Source organism: Malania oleifera, chromosome 12 (genome assembly GCF_029873635.1).
Source record: "Malania oleifera isolate guangnan ecotype guangnan chromosome 12, ASM2987363v1, whole genome shotgun sequence".
NCBI classification, from domain to species: Eukaryota; Viridiplantae; Streptophyta; class Magnoliopsida; order Santalales; family Ximeniaceae; genus Malania; species Malania oleifera.
The window spans coordinates 42,157,324-42,176,293 of record NC_080428.1 but is presented as its reverse complement, the minus strand read 5'-3'; the positions used below and the strand labels follow the sequence as shown (position 1 = coordinate 42,176,293).

General features: G+C 38.4%; 1 long non-coding RNA gene across 1 annotated transcript; it reads left to right on the top strand.

Annotated features, from left to right (window-relative positions):
- The first annotated feature begins 9,533 nt into the window (after positions 1-9,533).
- Positions 9,534-18,067, top strand: LOC131145136 (uncharacterized). Its single transcript, XR_009133998.1, has 2 exons — positions 9,534-9,848; positions 17,769-18,067. It is a non-coding gene; the product is annotated as an uncharacterized LOC131145136 (long non-coding RNA).
- Positions 18,068-18,970: the final 903 nt, after the last annotated feature.

Here is an 18,970-nt window from a genome sequence, read left to right as displayed (position 1 = left end):
TTTTTTATATGGCAATGTAAGTTTGAGGTCCTAGAGTTCTTAATGAGGTAGAGATATTTCTTAATACAATACTTACATTGAGCATATTGCTTATCTCCACCTTCAATCAACTCAAAGTCTATACAAGTATTAGATGTTTTTTTTTTTTTTTTAAACTCTTTTAACCTATGGAGTTGTTTCATTTGTGGGTTCTAAATTCAATATATCTAACAACTAAATTTTTTCTTCACTCTTTTCATCATTTTGATCAATTGCATTTGCTATTAACTGAGACTTTTTTTTTTTAATATATATATATATATGCTAATCCTTGTAATGAATTGCAAAAAAAAAAAAAAAAAAAAATCAGAGAAATGGGAAATCAAACGCAATTTCTTTTTACTAACCAAAGAATAAAACAAATAAAGAAAGAATGAGCAAATAAGATTAGAATTAGTTTAATATTTCAATCCATTCCATTACTATCTCAAGTTGTAAATATCATAAGAGTTGGTAGAAAGATAAGATTAACCAACTCTAAGTTAGTACAACCATGTTATGAACTGAAAATTTGAACTTTATTTAAGATAATTAAGCAATGTCAGCTGAAAAATTTATCGAACCCATGCTAAATTTAACTAGACATGAGAATAGATGGGGAGAATGAGTATTCAAACCAAAACAAGAAGAGCATCGGATGACATCATAACAAAGAAAAATTTTCCAAGTTAAACATTGTTTCACATAAAAAGAAAACAAACAAAAACCTAAAATTTATTGACACTAGTGGCTCCATTTGACTTGCTTGACCTGTTTAAAAGCTCATTCTTCATGTGAGATCAGCTTTATGTGAGATAGGGTTCTGGCATCAGCCTGTGGTTGTCTCAATGCTAGTGGTGAGGATTGAGGTTGACAGTTGATGGTTGGTTAACAGTTTTGTTCTTGTTCTTGTGCGGGTAGGTTTTCTTCCCTATTTTCTTCTTCGAAACAAGCAAAATTGGGTTTTGGCAGCAGCTTGTGCTAGATCTTATATTGGTGGTGAGAAGGGACTGTTAGCAATTGTGTGTGTTTTTTGTCACAGACCTTTAGTAGTAATCAATAATGAAGGTCTTTGATTGTTTTGAAGGGATTCAACAGAGGTGAACATATTTTTGCACTTAGATATTATTTTCTCCACTCTGACTTTCTGGTTTCGATTTGTCTGCTTGTGCTGATTTCATAAAGAGAAAATGGGAGATGGAAAGCTCAGGCTTCCCAATGAAATGGAAGGATCACCCAAAGCCCCCAAAAAGGAATATCTTGGGGTTAGTGGTTTTGGTTGGTTGGGGTTTGGAGGGAGTTATACTCTCTGGTGTGTCTATTTTTTCTATCTATTGTTCTATTTTTTTTTATTTTTTATTTGTTAGGAATTGCTAGTGTGGAGCCGTCGGCAGCCGCACCAGCCCAGTCGCCGACTTTGACGTTGAAGAATGGCAGCCACCTGCTCTGCAGACTTTGCTGAAATTGCAAGCCACCATCTTTGAATTTAGCTCCCCCTTGTTGTATATATAGCTGTGTGCGTGGAGAGCTTTGTATGTGTAATGAGTTGTGTGTGCAGCAGAGAGTTGTGAGAGGTGTACAGTGTGTGAGAGTGCTATGTTGTGTGCAGATAGTAGTGAGTTGTGGTGAGTAGAGCAGTGAGGCTCCTCTATATTTTTCTCCCAATTTATAGTGCAGTGGTGTGCTCCTGTAGACGTAGGTCAGTTTGGACCGAACCACATAAATCCGGTGTTCCTTGTGGATGTGCATAATTTTTCTTCGTGTGTGATTGTTGCTCTAGGTATAATCCCCCCCCCAACAATTGGTATCAGAACTTTGGTCGGAGTAAAATCGCCAGATTGAGAAAAATTCCAGATTTTGAGCCCCTGTCCAGTAGCTCAAAATTTCATTTTGAGGCTACCATCGAACTCCTCTCGTCGAGACGAAGCCAACTGCAGTAACCGGAGCTCAAACAGAGCTCAGACAAAGCCGCACGCGCCGTCAACATCCAAACGACGTTCCCACGCGCACACACGCGCCTTCACGTCCCGGCGGAGCTTCGGCGGATCACTCCACGCGCGGCCACGCGCCGGCAATCAACCGGCGACCAGCGGAAGGTTGAAGACACTGACGTTAGCGCCGCGTCAGCCAGATCCCGCCACGCCAGCGCTGTGTCAGCCGGCCAGTCAGCGCCATGTAAGCACCTAGTCAGCAGCGCGTCAGCCGCAACATCAGCCTTGGGTCCCACGCCACATCAGCAGTGGACCCCACAGTGCCACGTCAGCAGTGGATCCACGTGCCACGTTAGCAAGGTTGACCATTTTGACCAGGTTTGACCAAAAGTTTGACTTGGCTTTTCGAAGCCATTTCAGGTTTGTTTTTTGAGCGACTTAAGCCATTTTACGGTTTTCAATTGGTACGGATCCAACCGTGCTGTCTGATTGAGCTAATTCCATCTCTAGATCATTGAATCAAGATGTCGAACCAGAAAAGCTCTCACATCGAGATGTTTGACAGCACGAACTTCGGTTTCTGGAAAATGCAGATTGAGGATTTCTTGTTTGGTAAGGAGTTACACTTACCACTGATGGAGAAGCCAGAATCCATGAAGGAGAGCGAGTGGGAGTTGCTTGACCGAAAAGCCCTCGGAGTTGTGAGGATGACGTTGGCAAAGTTTGTTGCCTTCAACTTCAAGAACTTGACAACCACCAAGTCCCTTATGGATGCGCTGTCGAACATGTATGAGCAGCCATCAACCGCAAACAAGGTACATCTCATGAAAAGACTGTTTACAATGAGCATGTTTGCAGGTGAGAGTTTCAGCAGACATTTGAATAATTTCAACGAGTTGTCAGATCAACTCGCTTCGGTCGGGATTACCTTTGACAGTGAGATCCGTGCCCTATTAATTCTCAGTCAGCTGCCTGAGAGTTGAAAAGGTATTGTAACTGCGATCAGTAGCTCTGCAGGAAAATCAAAGCTGAAATACAACGAGGTTATCAGCATGATTTTGACAGAGGAGATCAAAATGCAGTCGAACAATGGCTCCACTTCAAGTTCAGTTTTGAATATGGAAAGCCGAGGAAAGGGAAGCGGGCATGGACAATCTAACAATCGTGGCAGATCCAGGACCAGGAGGTCCAAATCCAGAGATTCCAGACGTACTTAGGACATAGGTTCTTAGAGCAGAAAAGTTATTGAGTGCTGGAACTGTGGAAAGACTGGTCATTACAAGAACCAGTGCAGAAGTCAGAAGAAAGATACGAGGGCAAAGACAGAAGCAAATATTGCTTCCGAGAACGATGATTTGTTGATCTGCTCTTTGGAGAGCAAAAAGGAGTCTTGGGTGTTAGACTCTGGAGTTTCATTCCATGCCACTTGCAGTAGAGATTGCCTGGAGGAGTACACACTAGGTGATTTTGGTAAGGTGTACCTTGGCAACGATCAACCTTGTGACATTGCCGGTAAAGGGACAGTGAAGATCAAAATGAACGGGTCAGTATGGAAGCTGAAGGATGTTAGACATATTCCAGACCTGAGGAAGAATTTGATCTCAGTCGGTCAATTGGCAGAGGAAGGTTATAACACATCTTTCATTGGTGATGAATGGAAGATTTCGAAGGGTGCATTGACAATTGCTTGAGGTAAGAAAAGTGGCACTCTTTATGTAACTCCTAATACATGTATGTCTATTACAGTTGCTATAGGAAATGATGATAGCAACCTATGGCATCAACGACTCGGACACCTGAGTGAGAAGGGACTCAGGGTGATGCACTCAAAGGGTAAGTTGAGTGATTTACAGTCAGTGAAGATCGACATATGTGAGGGTTGCATATTTGGAAAACAAAAGAGAGTCAGTTTCCAGACATACCTCAGTACCCCGAAGAAGGAGAGACTTGAGCTAGTCCATTCAGATGTATGAGGACCAACAACTATTTTGTCTACAGGAGAAAAGCATTACTTCGTCACGTTTATCGATGATCATTCACGGAAGGTATGGGTTTACTTCCTGAAGTATAAATCTGATGTTTTTGATGCTTTTAAAAATTGGAAAGTGATGGTAGAAAATGAAACTGGTTTGAAAATCAAAAGGCTGAGAACTGATAACGATGGAGAGTATGTTGACACCGAGTTCAAGAAATTCTGCTATGAGCATGGTATCAGAATGGAAAGGACTGTGCCAGGTACGCCTCAACACAACGGCGTAGCCGAGTGGATGAACAGAACGTTGACAGAAAAAGCCAAAAGGATGCGTATGTAGTCAGGCTTGCCAAGATGTTTTGGGCACATGCAGTCAACACAGCAGCTTATTTGATTAATAGAAGTCCTTCAGTACCATTGGACTATTGCCTACCAGAAGAAGTTTGGAGTAACAAAGAGGTAAGACTTTCACATTTGAAAGTTTTTGGTTGTGTTGCATATGTACATATCAATGATCATGTCAGGGATAAGCTGGATCCGAAATCCCGAAAATGCACTTTCATCGGTTATGGGGGAGATGAATTAGGATACCGTATTTGGGATGATGAAAACAAAAAGGTGATCAGAAGCAGAGATGTGATTTTTGATGAAAAGGTGATGTACAAAGATAGGCACACAGCTGAATCCACCGAACCAGTTCAGAGAGAATCAACCTGTGTAGATATGGATGATGTCCCAAAGTGTGTTGGGACACAACAACAAAATGCCGAGAATCCTCAGGTGGAGGAACCAGTGGAGCAAATCGTCGCATCACCGTCTCCTACTCCAGCTACGGAGATTAGGAGATCTACTCGGCCCCATGTACCAAACAGAAGGTATATAGATTATTTACTTCTTACAGATGGAGGAGAACCCGAATGCTATAATGAAGCACGTCAGGTAGGAGATGTGAGCAAGTGGGAGCTTGCGATGAAGGATGAGATGAAGTCCCTCACCTCCAACAGAACGTGGGAACTAGCTGAGTTACCCAAAGGTAAGAAGGCCCTTCACAACAAGTGGGTGTACAGAATCAAAGAGGAGCATGACGGCTCCAGGAGATACAAGGTTCGGTTAGTAGTTAAAGGCTTCGAGCAGAAGGAAGGAATTGACTACACCGACATTTTTGCACCAGTTGTGAAGTTGACAACCATCAGATATGTTTTGAGTATTGTTGCCTCAGAGGGTTTACATCTTGAGCAGTTAGATGTGAAGACGGCGTTTCTTCATAGTGATCTTGATGAGGAAATCTACATGCATCAACCAGAAGGATTCTTAGAGAAAGGTAACGAGAATTTGGTGTGCAGGTTAAAGAAAAGCTTGTACGGTCTCAAACAAGCTCCCAGACAATGGTACCGAAAATTTGATGGCTTTATGCACAAGAATGATTTTCTAAAGTGTAATGCCGACCACTGTTGCTACTTCAAGAGGTATCGATATAGCTATATCATTCTGTTGTTATATGTGGATGACATGTTGATCGCAGGACCAGATATAGAAGAGATCAGGAAATTGAAGAAGCAATTGTCAATGGAATTTGACATGAAAGACTTAGGCTCAGCGAAGCAGATACTTGGGATGCGAATCTCCAGAGATAAGCGACAGGGAACATTGCAACTATCTTAGTCGGAGTACATTGGCCGTGTTCTACAGAGGTTTAATATAAGCAATGCCAAAGTAGTAAATACACCTTTGGCAGGACACTTTCGCCTCTCCAAGGATCAGGTTCCCCAGACGAATGAAGAGAAGGACTTTATGGCTAAGCTACCTTACGCCTCAGCCATTGGAAGTCTCATGTACGCTATGGTTTGTACCAGACCGGACATTGGCCAAGCAGTGGGAGCAGTCAGTAGATTCATGTCTAATCCAGGAAAGACTCATTGGGAAGTAGTGAAGTGGATCTTCAGGTACCTCAGAGGCACTATTGATAAGTGCTTATGTTTCGGCAAAGGAGATTTGAAAGTCAAAGGGTATGTAGATGCCGATTTTGCTGGTGAAATTGATCACCGCAGGAGCACCACCGGATACGTGTTCATTGTTGGCACAACAGCTGTTAGTTGGATGTCGCAGATACAAAAGATTGTTGCCTTATCCACTACAGAAGCTGAGTATGTAGTAGTGACAGAAGCCAGCAAAGAGATGATTTGGCTTCAGGGTTTGTTGACAGAGCTTGGGTTAAAGCAGGAGAGGAATGTTTTGTATAGCGACAGTTAGAGTGCGATACATCTGGCAAAGAACTCTGCATTTCATTCCAGAATCAAGCATATCGGATTGTGTTATCACTTCATCAGATCTCTATTAGAGGATGGAGTACTGACACTTGAAAAGATTCAAGGCAGCAGAAATCTAGCTGACATGTTGACAAATGTGGTAACTACAGAGAAACTGAAGTTATGCTCAACTTCAATTGGTCTTCATGGTTGAAGACAGACATGAGCACATCATTCGTCTATACACTAGTTGAGATGCTGCCTCCGTCTCCAAGTGGGAGATTGTTAGGAATTGCTGGTGTGGAGCCGTCGACAGCCGCACCAGCCCAGCCGCCGACTTTGACGTTGAAGAATGGCGGCCACCTGCTCTGCAGACTTTGCTGAAATTGCAAGCCACCATTTTTGAATTTAGCTCCCCCTTGTTGTATATATAGCTGTGTGCGTGGAGAGCTTTGTATGTGTAATGAGTTGTGTGTGCAGCAGAGAGTTGTGAGAGGTGTGCAGTGTGTGAGAGTGCTGTGCTGTGTGCAGACAGCAGTGAGTTGTGGTGAGTAGAGCAGTGAGGCTCCTCTGTATTTTTCTCCCAGTTTATAGTGCAGTGGTGTGCTCCCGTGGACGTAGGTCAGTTTGGACCGAACCACGTAAATCCGGTGTTCCTTGTGGATGTGCATAATTTTTCTTCGTGTGTGATTGTTGCTCTAGGTATAATCCCCCCCAACATTATTTATATCGAGGTGCCACATTGAGGGGGTTTAGGCTTCTGCTATGATGGAGACAATATCATAGTAACAAAAAGGGGAATTTAATTTACAAGAAAGAGAGCTGAACCTGAACCTAGTTCGGCAGTCGGCACTTCCGCCCGTTGCCTTCAAGGCTAGTGTTTTGCAAGGACAAAGAACAGGGTACTGCTGAGTTGAGGCAGCGAGGACGGCTGTGAAGGCGTGAAGTTGTGGAGCATTGAATGCTGAAGTAGTCATAGGTGCAGGCCTGCAACGAGACAACAACGCTGAGAGGCTCGAGTGGCCGACGGGCGACGAGCGTCGTGGAATTGAAGGTGAAACCCAGAAATGAGAAAGTGAGAAACATAGTTCCCTAAAGCTGAGAGAGTGAAATTTGAAACCCTAACAGCCTAACGCTAATAGTGAATTTACTAATTTAGTGAATTGAATTTGAAATTATCAAATTGCAACTGAAAGTGGGCTAGGCTGACTGCTAGGGCGCTACCTGGGTGGGTTGGGGCCATTGGGCTTTTATGGGTTATTGGGTTTTAAGTTTTAAATTTTAGTTCTTAAAAAATATTAGACTTTTTTTAAACGGGTTGGTGGATATTCGCTAGATAAACTCGACCCAACTCATTTAGGGAGCGAATATAAAGTTTAAAACCATATTCGAATCATTTAACAAGCAGTTCAATTATAAGGTGGTTAAAGCGGGTCGGATTCGATTTGGATTAACATATTTGTATTCATTTTTCCATGTCTATTTTGAATGATTTGATCGTCATTTGGACTAATTGGACCCAATTTCATGGTTAGGACAACAATTTCTATTTTTGTGGAGAGATCTCTTCATTTCTTATTCTAATTCAATTCCACTTTGTTGGTGATGACTCATATTATTTTGTATGCCAAAGATTGTTATGCTTGATGACTATAGTTGATGCATGCATCGAGGTTTACTTAAGGAAAACTTATTGTAATTTACTATTTTAATATAGTAGAAGATTGGAAGTGGACTTCAGTGTAATTTTTCTTTTCATACTAAAGAGTTGTCCATATAAATCTTAGTGTTTGAATAAGGATAAGGATAATTTTGGGCTATTGTGTATTTTTTTATTACCTCCATACCTCCTTTTCCGAACAAAAGGGAGGTGTGAGTGAAAAATGGAAATAGTTTTGGAAGTTTGTCTAAGATTTTTTTAAATTCTCTAATTTTCTAAGTCTACTTTCAAACCACATTTTGTTGGTGGCTTAGAATTTTTGCTTTGACTTGGTCAAATTTTTGGAAAAAGTGAGTGGGAAAATGACTATATGTAGGGATGAGAAAATGAGGTAGAAGATATGTTTAAGGGCACTTTAATAATACTTAGATATTTGGTGAGAATGGACTATCTACAATAAGTTTAAAGACTTCTGCCATTCTTTCAATATGAGAAAAGAAAAAATTATTCTCACTAAGAAACAATCTTTTGTTTTGAGGGCTCGTGGTTGGACTTTACAAAAAAAGATAGCATACACCATACCTTATATTTCTTTTCACCTGTCTCGAGGTTAGAAGTTGATATCCCTAACATTGAAGTCTTAGTACCTAACCATTTGAATATCTCTACGAGACAATTTGAAACATCCTAAAAGTATTGAAACCACAAAAGGTATATTGAAAGGAGTTATATGTCAATATCCCAATTAACATATAAATGAATTATACCAGTGAAATGTAGTAGTACGCTATTGTTGCTCAAGGACTATTTTTCCTTAGAACATGCTCAAATAGCTAAAATAAAAATCTACCACACAAATATATAATATGTTTTAACAATTATGTTATCGTTACGAAAAACCAAACCTTAGTCCCACTAAGTGGGGTCGGTTATATGAATTATTTTTCACCAATTTATGCGATCATGAATCATTTCTTTTGATAGATTCAATTTTAAGTCTACCCCTACTCCTTTTATTGCCCCCCATAGTAACTAAGTCACTCTTCCTCACAGGTATACTATAAGACCTACGTTGCAAGTGCCTATACCATTTGAGTCGTCCTTCTTTTATATTATCTTCTATAAGAACTATACCTAACTTACCTAAAACACATAAATATAATCTACTACAAACTATACTTGCAAACTATATTTTTCCATGCCATCAAGGAATCTTTATCATCCTCATTTGGAATGTGGAGTCATACTACCCATTACTGATTTATGTGAATAGGGCTCGCATGAATTTCATGAAAGATCCTCATTCTGCTGCCTGTTTTATCAATTTGTGACCCAACAAGTTGGCGATGGGCAACAATTTCTTAAAAAATAAGGAAGTGAGGACGGGCCCCACGAGATGGAGAAGGAGTCTCTTTTGGATAAATTTTTAATAGAAAAACTTGGATTCGGGTAAGGGGGGTGGGGCCGTCTGATCTGGCAAAGGCGGCGTATGCATGTTTTGGAGGATTGATTGGACAAAGCAGGAGGGGGGGCCACGCCGACGCAGGCGGCCGATCCGAAAGGCCTGAAACCAACAGATGGGGAGCACAGAACATGGCCACTTTAGAGTGCCTGCTATAGTGCTATCATCTTTCATTGATAAATTTTTGATGTTTTTTGTTTTGTTTAACAATGACAAAAGGGCGGGGACTGCTTCATTTTCAAATGTACCTAGGATGCCCAGAAAGCAACATCTATGACTTAAAAGACAACACCCACCCCCCCCCCCTCCCAATCAAATTAAAGACGGTCAAAAATCTCTCCCCAACCCAATACCTTGTCTGAGTTGTCTCTCTCTCTCCCAAACGCACGCCCACACTCTCTCTCTCTCTCTCTTTGGGGAGAGGGAAGATGTTAGGGTTTAAGATGTCCCCTGTAAGTCCATCTCCAGCTTGCGCTGGCCGTGGCCTTGTCTCCTCCATTCTTCCTGCTGGTCCTCACGCCTCTGTCAAGATTTCCCAAAGATGGTTTCTGCTGAAAAGGTGACACTAGGGTTTTCCCGGGGTTTATTTGTCGAAATAGCAGCTCAACTCTGGTCACTGTTATTTGTTTGTGGATGTGTTTGTTTGCCTCTCTTTTTTGGGTTTTCTTCTGTTTCTGATGCTGACCCTTCTCGAGTTTTAACTCGTATTGTTATTCAAAATGTTATGATGTGCTTCTTTACCCTTTATTTTTTTTTTCTTTTTTCTTTTTAGGAATATGTTTGAAATTTGTTCAGATGGCATTCTTTTTGCCAATCTGCTGCTGCATTGTTTTAGTTAGGTGCGCATTGTGTTTTGGGTCTGTCTCGTTTGTGTTTGTGCGCATCAACCTTAAGAAAAACGAACTTTATGTTTATGGTTCAGTTCTCTGTTATGCAATCTATGTTTGCTATGAACTGAATCAGAGTTTAGTGATGTAGAAGCCAATAGATGTAAAATATACTATATTTGGAGGCAAATGATTGTTGAAGATAGACATATTGATGCCCGTAATGCAAATGTGCAATTGGTGAGAGACATTGGAAATAGTTTCTTCAAATTTCAAACTTGGTCATTAATAGGTGATTGACTTATTTTGACACTCGGTGATTGGTGCTGGTTTTGCATCTTTCTCGACAAACCTATACATTTCCACTTCTGTTACTGGGTTAAAACTTCTCACCTAGGAAATCATTCTCAGCCTGGATTCCATTTTCTTGATGTTGCTGATGTAGGATATGTGCGTAGGTTCCAATGTTTTGAAGACTCGAAGAGGAAATAGCGAAGGAACACTGGGTAAAGAATGGAGCGGAAATTTTATCAAATGTTGATTATAGAACTGTGTTGAATGCTTTAGAGCATCTTTATTCATTTTTGTCATTGTTATCGTCGTCATTATCATAAATATGATTACCAACTCTGGATCTTAATCTGCGTTTGTGGTATGCCCATGCTTTCTAAACTGAATGAAACCTCATACCTATTTTGCACGTGGCCTTATGGGTTGAAGGGAAGTGGCCTGACCATAGGTTCACATTCTCATTATTGACCTGTTAAATGCAGTCTTGAAGTATTGTTTTAGAAATCAAATTTTCGTTCTTTTGGGCAATTATTGCATTGTTGCATACTCAAATACTTAATAATACTACTTTTACTATAACTGAAGAAAGCTTCATTTACTTCTATGTGAAAAGACAAACTTCAATGCATTGATTCTCCTGTCCAGTTCTGCAGCCGAGTCAACATAGTTACTTATTTGCTGCTTCTCATCATAATTGGATAAACCATTTGCTGTGGTTTGGTCTTGATTTGGGCTGCAACCCAGATTGTCGACTTCTTTCACATGGTCTTAAGTAATGTTTGTTGGAACTAGGAAAAAGGATCTTTTTTTTTTTTTTTTTGTGATGTGTTTTTCCCCTTTTCCCAAATTTTGATGAACCACCAAATCTTGGTACATGCAAGTGTTGAAAGTCAAAATGCATGGCTTCCATCATCCTGTACCCTTTTTTCTTACCTAAACAGTTTGTTCAATGTGGGAACTTCAACCTGCATCGAAACATCATAACAGTCAATAAATGTTTGAATAAATATATAATGGAGCTATTGGGGGTGTAAGCAACCAATTCCTCACTTCCTTTTTGTCCATCTGACAATGCATGTGCTTGATTATAGGTTTTTGGTCACATGCTTTAGAAACATGCATATTTGTGCAATGCATTGTGTGGGCATTTAATATGTGTTCAACATTTACTGTGGGCTCAGTCGTGGTTAGCTGCACGTTGACAATTGCTAGTGAGTTTTACAATGATTGATGAACACTCACCCTCCCCTCGCTAAGTACAACATGTCAACGGAGGATTTGTTAATGAATTACGTTTGCTTCAATATTTACTGCTTGGTTGCCACGGCTTTCATGAATTGATTATTATTTCCGCTGCTATCTGATTGAATGTTAATGAAAGTGCTTCGTGGATGAATGTTGGTAAACAAAAGGCTGGCTAGTTAAGCAAGAGTGCTTTAGTTAGCGCCGCACGGCCCTTCACAACGGTGTGAAAAAGGCGGACCGTGACATTTGGTATCATATGGTTTGATCTAACATGTGCATTGGACAGTGAACATTTTTGGCTGTTTGTGTTATTTTCTTCATGTCTTTTGAGATCAATAGATTAAAAGGGTAAACTTCTTGGAATTTAATTCAGTTGGAAGGCAGCTGAAAAATTCATAAATTTTTTGCATCACTTTATGATTTTGCCTTCCCCCCCCCCCCCCCCCCCCCCCGGGCGGGGATTTTTGCTAGAAAGTGTGCTTAAATACTCATTTAACATTTTAGACGACTTTCGTAAAGCTTCATAGCCATCTAGTAACCATGAAAGTTCTGGTATTTCCTTTTTTCCATTAGTGCACAGTTATTATTGCAGAAATTCATTGAAAGACTCCTTGGCTGTTAGGGTTAGTTATCATCTTGAAAATGTTATGGTTTTATTTAAGTTGAGCCAGGGGGTGAAGCAGAGCAAACGCATTAAATACCAAGAGAAAAAGAAATTGTAGGCCTAGTGCAATTTTTGAAGGAGGTAAAGTAAAGTTACTCAAATTCTACTTCCCTAATTTTTTCTGATATTTATGAGCTTTGATTCTCCTTTTCTAGTGCAAAATCATGTTATAAATACCCTAAAAGATCATGGGAAGAAGTAAAATTTTCCCTCATTCCCCTCCCACTCTGCTATTAGATTCAAGAAGGGAGGACAAGACCAAGCGTTTAAAGCTCTTAAATATAAGATACAAAATAATGTGGGAAGTGCAAGCTTGCAATTTAATAAATTTTTTTTTTCTCAGAGATTACATTGATAAAGGTCAAGAAAATTCCCTCTGAAGAGGAGATGAGTAAAATAATTCCATGGCCCTAGTGATTTAGGATGCACATGTACCCATGAATTTTTTTGGAGGATTAGGAATTTAAAATACGTCCAATATGGATATATCTTGTGATTTAGAATGACTCTTGAAGATGAAATTGGTCCGTTTTAAATGTCTTACCTGAATTTTTTTTAATGAGTCAGTTCTACTCTCTCACTAAATATTTACTGGCAAGAGATCTTGTTTGTTTTGGTTTGAGATGGTAATTTTTTTTTTTTTTGGATAAAAAAGAAGATATATTAACATACAATCTATAGGCAAGGATACAAAATCCTCAAAAAGGCAAAAAAAAAAATAAAAAAAAATAAATATATGATTAAAAAAACTAAATTAACCAAAAAAAGCCCTCATTGAGCCCTTCCCATCGTAATTTACCCAAAGTTTGCTAGTTTCCTCTGACCCTTCTTCACCTTGGATTGACCACCATCAAGCTTAGCTTTTTTTTCTCAACAACACAATTGAACACCCAATTTATCCAACAAAAAAGTGAGCTTGAAGATCCTTCCCCCAGATGTCCTTGCAAGTGGGATGAACATTATTCCTTCACTACCCATGTTCTTTCTAACTGTACCATCATCTTCAAAAATACTAATTCCCTCCAATCCTTCCATTGGAGGTGGCGGCGGCACATAAGTTAAATCTCCAAGATGATTAGAAGGTGTGAGATGATAAATGTGTGATGTGACAGAACAAGGATAATTGTTTCGGGTTGATAAATGAGTGAGAAAAATTAATCGAGTTTAACATAGCAAGGAGTGGATATCGGTATGAATTTAAAATTGATCAATTGCAGACAGAAGCCAAGCTATAGAATGTTAATTAGTTTAAATCTTAGTCTGCAGACTATGTTGGCTCAATCCAGTGGTCATATGCCTGACCTTATACTAGAGATGACAAACTTGATGTGCTGGGTCCTCCTCAAAAATTGTGGCCAATTCTCCATCTGTCAGACTACTTGGCTTCAGGCAGATGTGGGTAAGTTCTTTTGTCTAGTGGTTATAAGATCAACTCATAATGTGTTGTATTATCAAAATGTGCGACACTACCTAAATTGTTCATGTAGCTTCAACCATATCACTTTCTGCACTTCAGCTAAAGAAGTTTCACCATTTTTTCATATTTGGTCTAGCTTTCACTGTGAAACAAAACTGAATAGCCTTTCAGAGAAAAACTGAAAGCATTACATGTGAGCATGAGAGTATAAAAATGGTTAATATTTTAGCAAAAATATCAATTATCATATTTGCTGGTATCTTTAATTTACATACATTCAAACTTTTGGGGTGTTGCATCATTGCAGCAATCAACATATATGGTGAAACTCAAATTTGTATCCTAATGGTTTCATTGGGGCAAATGAGCAAGATTTATTTGGTGAACCCCTTCCTATGAGGTTTTATAAAACTTGGAACATGATGGATCTATACTGAACTAGGTCTATGTTATTAATGGTGTGATTTTCCATGACTACTGAGGATGTTCTTGTTTAGCTTACACCATGTGGACCAAATAGGTTTGTTCCTTTTTTAGGAGTGATGTGAAATTATTGATAATTTGCCTTGGAAAACCACGAAGAAAGGGCAGATGTAGAAGTTGAAGCAGGTAGTATATTTCTTGGCCTGTAAACAATTCCATGTCCTGTGAAGTGATTATAGCATTATATAGACCCTAGTTAAGATTGAGGCTTTGTTGAGTTCAATTGAATATTAGGAAAATGATGAAGCGTTGCTAGAGCACTCATAGCCATAGGGGAACAGGCATAGAGACTAGAGTTACTTAATCATATGGGGAAGGGAACCAAGAGCCGGCTTCTCAACTTCTCTATAATGCTCTTAAGGATTCTAAGTTTGGCAAAACGATTATTCATGGATTGAAGGTCACATTTGATGATGCAGTTTCTATAAATAAATACACACACATACATACATACATATACACACACATACATACATACATATACATACATATATATATATATACATATACATATATATATATATACATATACATATATATATATATATGTATGTATGTATGTATGTATATATATGAAGATGATGATGATGATGATGTTGGCAGATGATGCCTCAGGCCTGCCCCTCAGTGTTTCTCTGAAAAAGGAGAAAAATTACCTATCTAAGCAGCTTATAAAAAATAAATAAATAAATTAATTAATAAATAAAGAAGAGAAAAAGAGAAGTGATGACTTAATTTTCACTTGTTCTTCTATGAGCCATCGTGGTCCGGCCCCTTCCCTGGACCATATGCAGGAGCTTTGTGCACCGGCTGCCCCCGCCCCCCCTTTTTAAACTTCTTGATTTGATTAGAGAAATAACTTAGAATTAAAATAGTCTTTTATTATGCCAAAAAGTTTTTGTTCTATGACTTGTAAATGTACTATGAGGTACACATCCATCCATCTATTGATTGTTCCATCCATACATGTATACATTGTAATATGTTAACAACATATATATATATATATATATATATATATATATATATATATGCACACACACACACACACACACACATAGATGGACACAATAATTCACCCCAAGTGAAAATTCATGTACTACAATTTGTTTTTTTTTAAATAATTCACCCCTGGTGAAAATTCATGTACTTCAACTTTTTCTTTTTTCCTGTCTGTACGATACAGTTTGTTTCATACTGTGTCAAAACGTCAATTGATGTCGATTTCAAATCTTCACATAATTAAGGAATGTTATGATAACTTGGTGTTCATCAACCTCGAAAATGCATTGCTGCACTGGTTTATGGTCTGGTGGTTTGACCACTGGGTTGAACTGTGACGGAAGGTTGATGACAATTATGACATATAATAATTAACTATTTGGAAATGAAAAAGAAGGTTGACAACCATTAAATGAATTATGTTCCCATTCAGCAAATGAGTTTCTTGGCTTACCAATCAGCCCCTTTTACTTTTGATTGTGTTGCTTGCTTGGCACTAACAATGTTGGTAGCATTTTATGTGAACTATAAAAGTGGCTATATAGTTGCCCCAAAATTTTATTTCGCAAAGTATATATGCAGTGCGCATGTTATTGTCAGTTGTGCAACTTGTCATGTTAACATGCTGAAGCTTTAGCAAGTTGTAGTTTTGCATGTCATGTTTGCTATATGAACTATGAAGGACTTTTAATAGTATGAGGTGCATTTCTAATATTCAAGGCTCATGCTACTTGAGGAACATTCCTTTATAGGCATTTTTGTATGTTATTAATGTGTTGCAGAACTGCTGTTATGTTTGTGATAGCTGATACATTTATGAGGGTAATCTTACTTTCATAAAATATTTTTTTAATCTACTTTTAGAAAGTGATTGGACATGAGATTTGGCCTAGAAGACAATCAAGCAAAATTGGAGTTTTTTCAAGGTTCTTGAGTGTCACATGGACGTTATGTTGAGATGGCTGGTTTTTTTCAATAATGTTTTATTTGTCCTGTGATCTTATGCTGAACTCACTAACAAGGTTGTTAGAATTGGGATTCTAAGTGGGATCGTTGGAGGGGTCTCGAGGATTGAATCATAGAATTGGATTGATTACCGTGAGATTCTAGTTTCAATATAAAATAAATATTAAAAAATTATATATGTGGAACTTTATAAACAAGTCTTATGACTAAAAACTTGATTAGTAACAAAAGAAGAAAAAGAAGAGCAAGAAAATAAGGTAAACAAGTATTAGAAAACAGTGCCCACTGTTGAGTCTTTCAAGAAGTAGATCTGGTTCGAAGCATACCTCTGCAGCTCTGCTGGGCCTGCTGCTTTGGCTCTTTTCTTGGCTGCTGCTGATCAAACAACAAGAAACTGTATTGAAGAGGACTGAGGTGTTCTTGTCGAACACCAAAGAAGGAAGAGGATAAAGGACTGAGTTCTTGTCGAACACCAAGAACTCTGGTTGTTGAACACCAAAGAACTGCTGATCAAACAGGAAGACTGTTGGCTGCTGCTGATTCAGCACCAGTCACCAGATGGAGGGCTCGCTGGTTGTCGAACAGGAGAGAAGTTTAGGTGCTGGGCTGCTAGACTTCAATGGGGAGTATAGGACTGAGGTGTTGAACTCCAGGGAAGTCAGGTGCAGATTTTATTCATCGATGGGATGCTGGGAGCAATTTTGCCCCAGTTTTTGAAGACTATGGACCAAACATAGACCTTTTGGGGCCTTTGGGCAAAGAAAAACATGTATTAGGCCATATTATTGAAGCCCAAAAAAGGGGGAAAGAAAAACCTAATCCAGGTAACAAAGTAGGATCCGTACAATTCTACAATCTGATTCTATGATTCTACTGACCCTTTTATGATTCTACCATTATTCTACTTGATTCTGATTTTTGTAGTGACTTGGATCATTTGGGTGAATCTGGACCATAGAATCATACGATTCTACAATCTAGATTGCGATTTTAATAACCATGCTCACTAATATTGAACGAAATCCAAAATTTTAGTGATTCTGTATACCATTCCATTATGTGCCCATTTTTCTCTCAAACCTCTTTCTAGATTTTGTGACCAACTGTTTTTTCAGCTGAAGGGTTAATGAGTCTGGCTTATCCTATGTGAGCCCCTGCCTACCCTTTGGAACCAATGTCAACAAGGGCGTAGACAAACAGCCTTCAAACCATGAGCCTTACTCTAGGCCCTTGTCACTCTGATTTTTAGTTGTGTTTTACCTGAGCAGTTTACTTTTTTGCTCATCCATCTTTTAGTGTGAACAGAAAAATGATTTTGCATTTGTTTGATGTGCATGCTAACGTTCTCTTGAAGAGGAAATGCCTGTGCAGTTCGCTATAGTATAAATGAGTCAATTTTGAACTTGCGACAATTAATTGGCTGAAATTTTAAAATTTATGTCGTGGATGTTGCAGTTGTACTTTCTCTTTCCCCAACCCCGTCTTTTTTTTTTTTTTTAAATGTTTTCCCTGTACAAGCTCCATGATTGGTTTTTGTGGCTTCCATTCTCTCAAGCTTATTATTTTCCATATTGTCAAATTTAGGTTCAGAGACGGCAGAAGTGCTTCCTGTAAGGATTATCCTTTATGTGCATGCTGTAAGGATTATCTCTTGTTCCAACATCACACGTTAAAAGATTTTCTGACCTGAGTGTGGTTGGAGTTTTACGGGTTGACACTCAGCAGGGTGGAATAGGGAATGAAGCCATCGGTCCGTGTAGCGTAATATTGAAATTCTGTAAAGGATTTAGGTAGTTTGAACAAATTAAATTTTTTTGGATCACAGCTTTAGCGCTGAACTTGCTTTTGTTCTCTTATGAATTTTGTGCCATTATCCATTATAATCTCTCTCTCTCTCTCTCTCTCTCTCTCTCTCTCTCTCTCTCTCTCTCTCTCTCTCTCTCTCTCCTGGTTTTGCCTCTGAGGTCATGTACTTATGGACTACAATGCAAATTAGTTCAATGCCATGTCCATCTGCTGTGCTCAGAATGATTAAAACAAGTTCTTTTGTAGGCATATGTACTCTCACACTTGTTTTGAGGGAAGCTTTGTGATTAGTATGTTCAGTCAAAATTAGGGTGTATCCATCGTGCCGCCAAACCCACAATTAGATGGTTGCTTATTATCAAACATGAACACATTCCCAGAAATTTCTCCTTGTGACAGTATTTTTTTCCATTTGTAATTCAGAGTTTATATAGGCTTGGCTTGGTCTCGACTTTTTAAAAGGATGTTTGACAAAAGAGCTGATGAAAATGAGTTTTTTGGTATTATTTTAAAAATATTTGATCTCTCTATGAAAAAGTTAATAGAAAATAAAAATTTGACTTTAAGTATTTGGTAGAAAAGTTGTAAGGTAGTTAAAAATATTTGAAAAAAAAAAAAGGTTAATAATAAAAATGAATAATTTGTTGGAGAAATAATAAAGTTTTAGCTTTTAAAAGTTTAAAATCTATAACTTTTAAAAGATCTTGAAAAAGTCAAAAGTTAACTTTTCAAAGTTGCAAAAGTTGTTTTACTAAGCTCAATTTTTTCTTAAAGTTGAGTTGAAAAAAAAAAAAGAAAAAAAAAGAAGGTTAAACTCACCTTTAGGCTTTGTTTTGAAAAAGAACTAGGGAAAAGAAGAATAGACATTAATTTATTTTTCATATTTGGTTATTGAACACAAAGCAAATTTGCAAATTTTTTTTTAAATCAATGAATAAAATTTTAATTTCATATATTAATATTTATTCTTTTAAAAATTA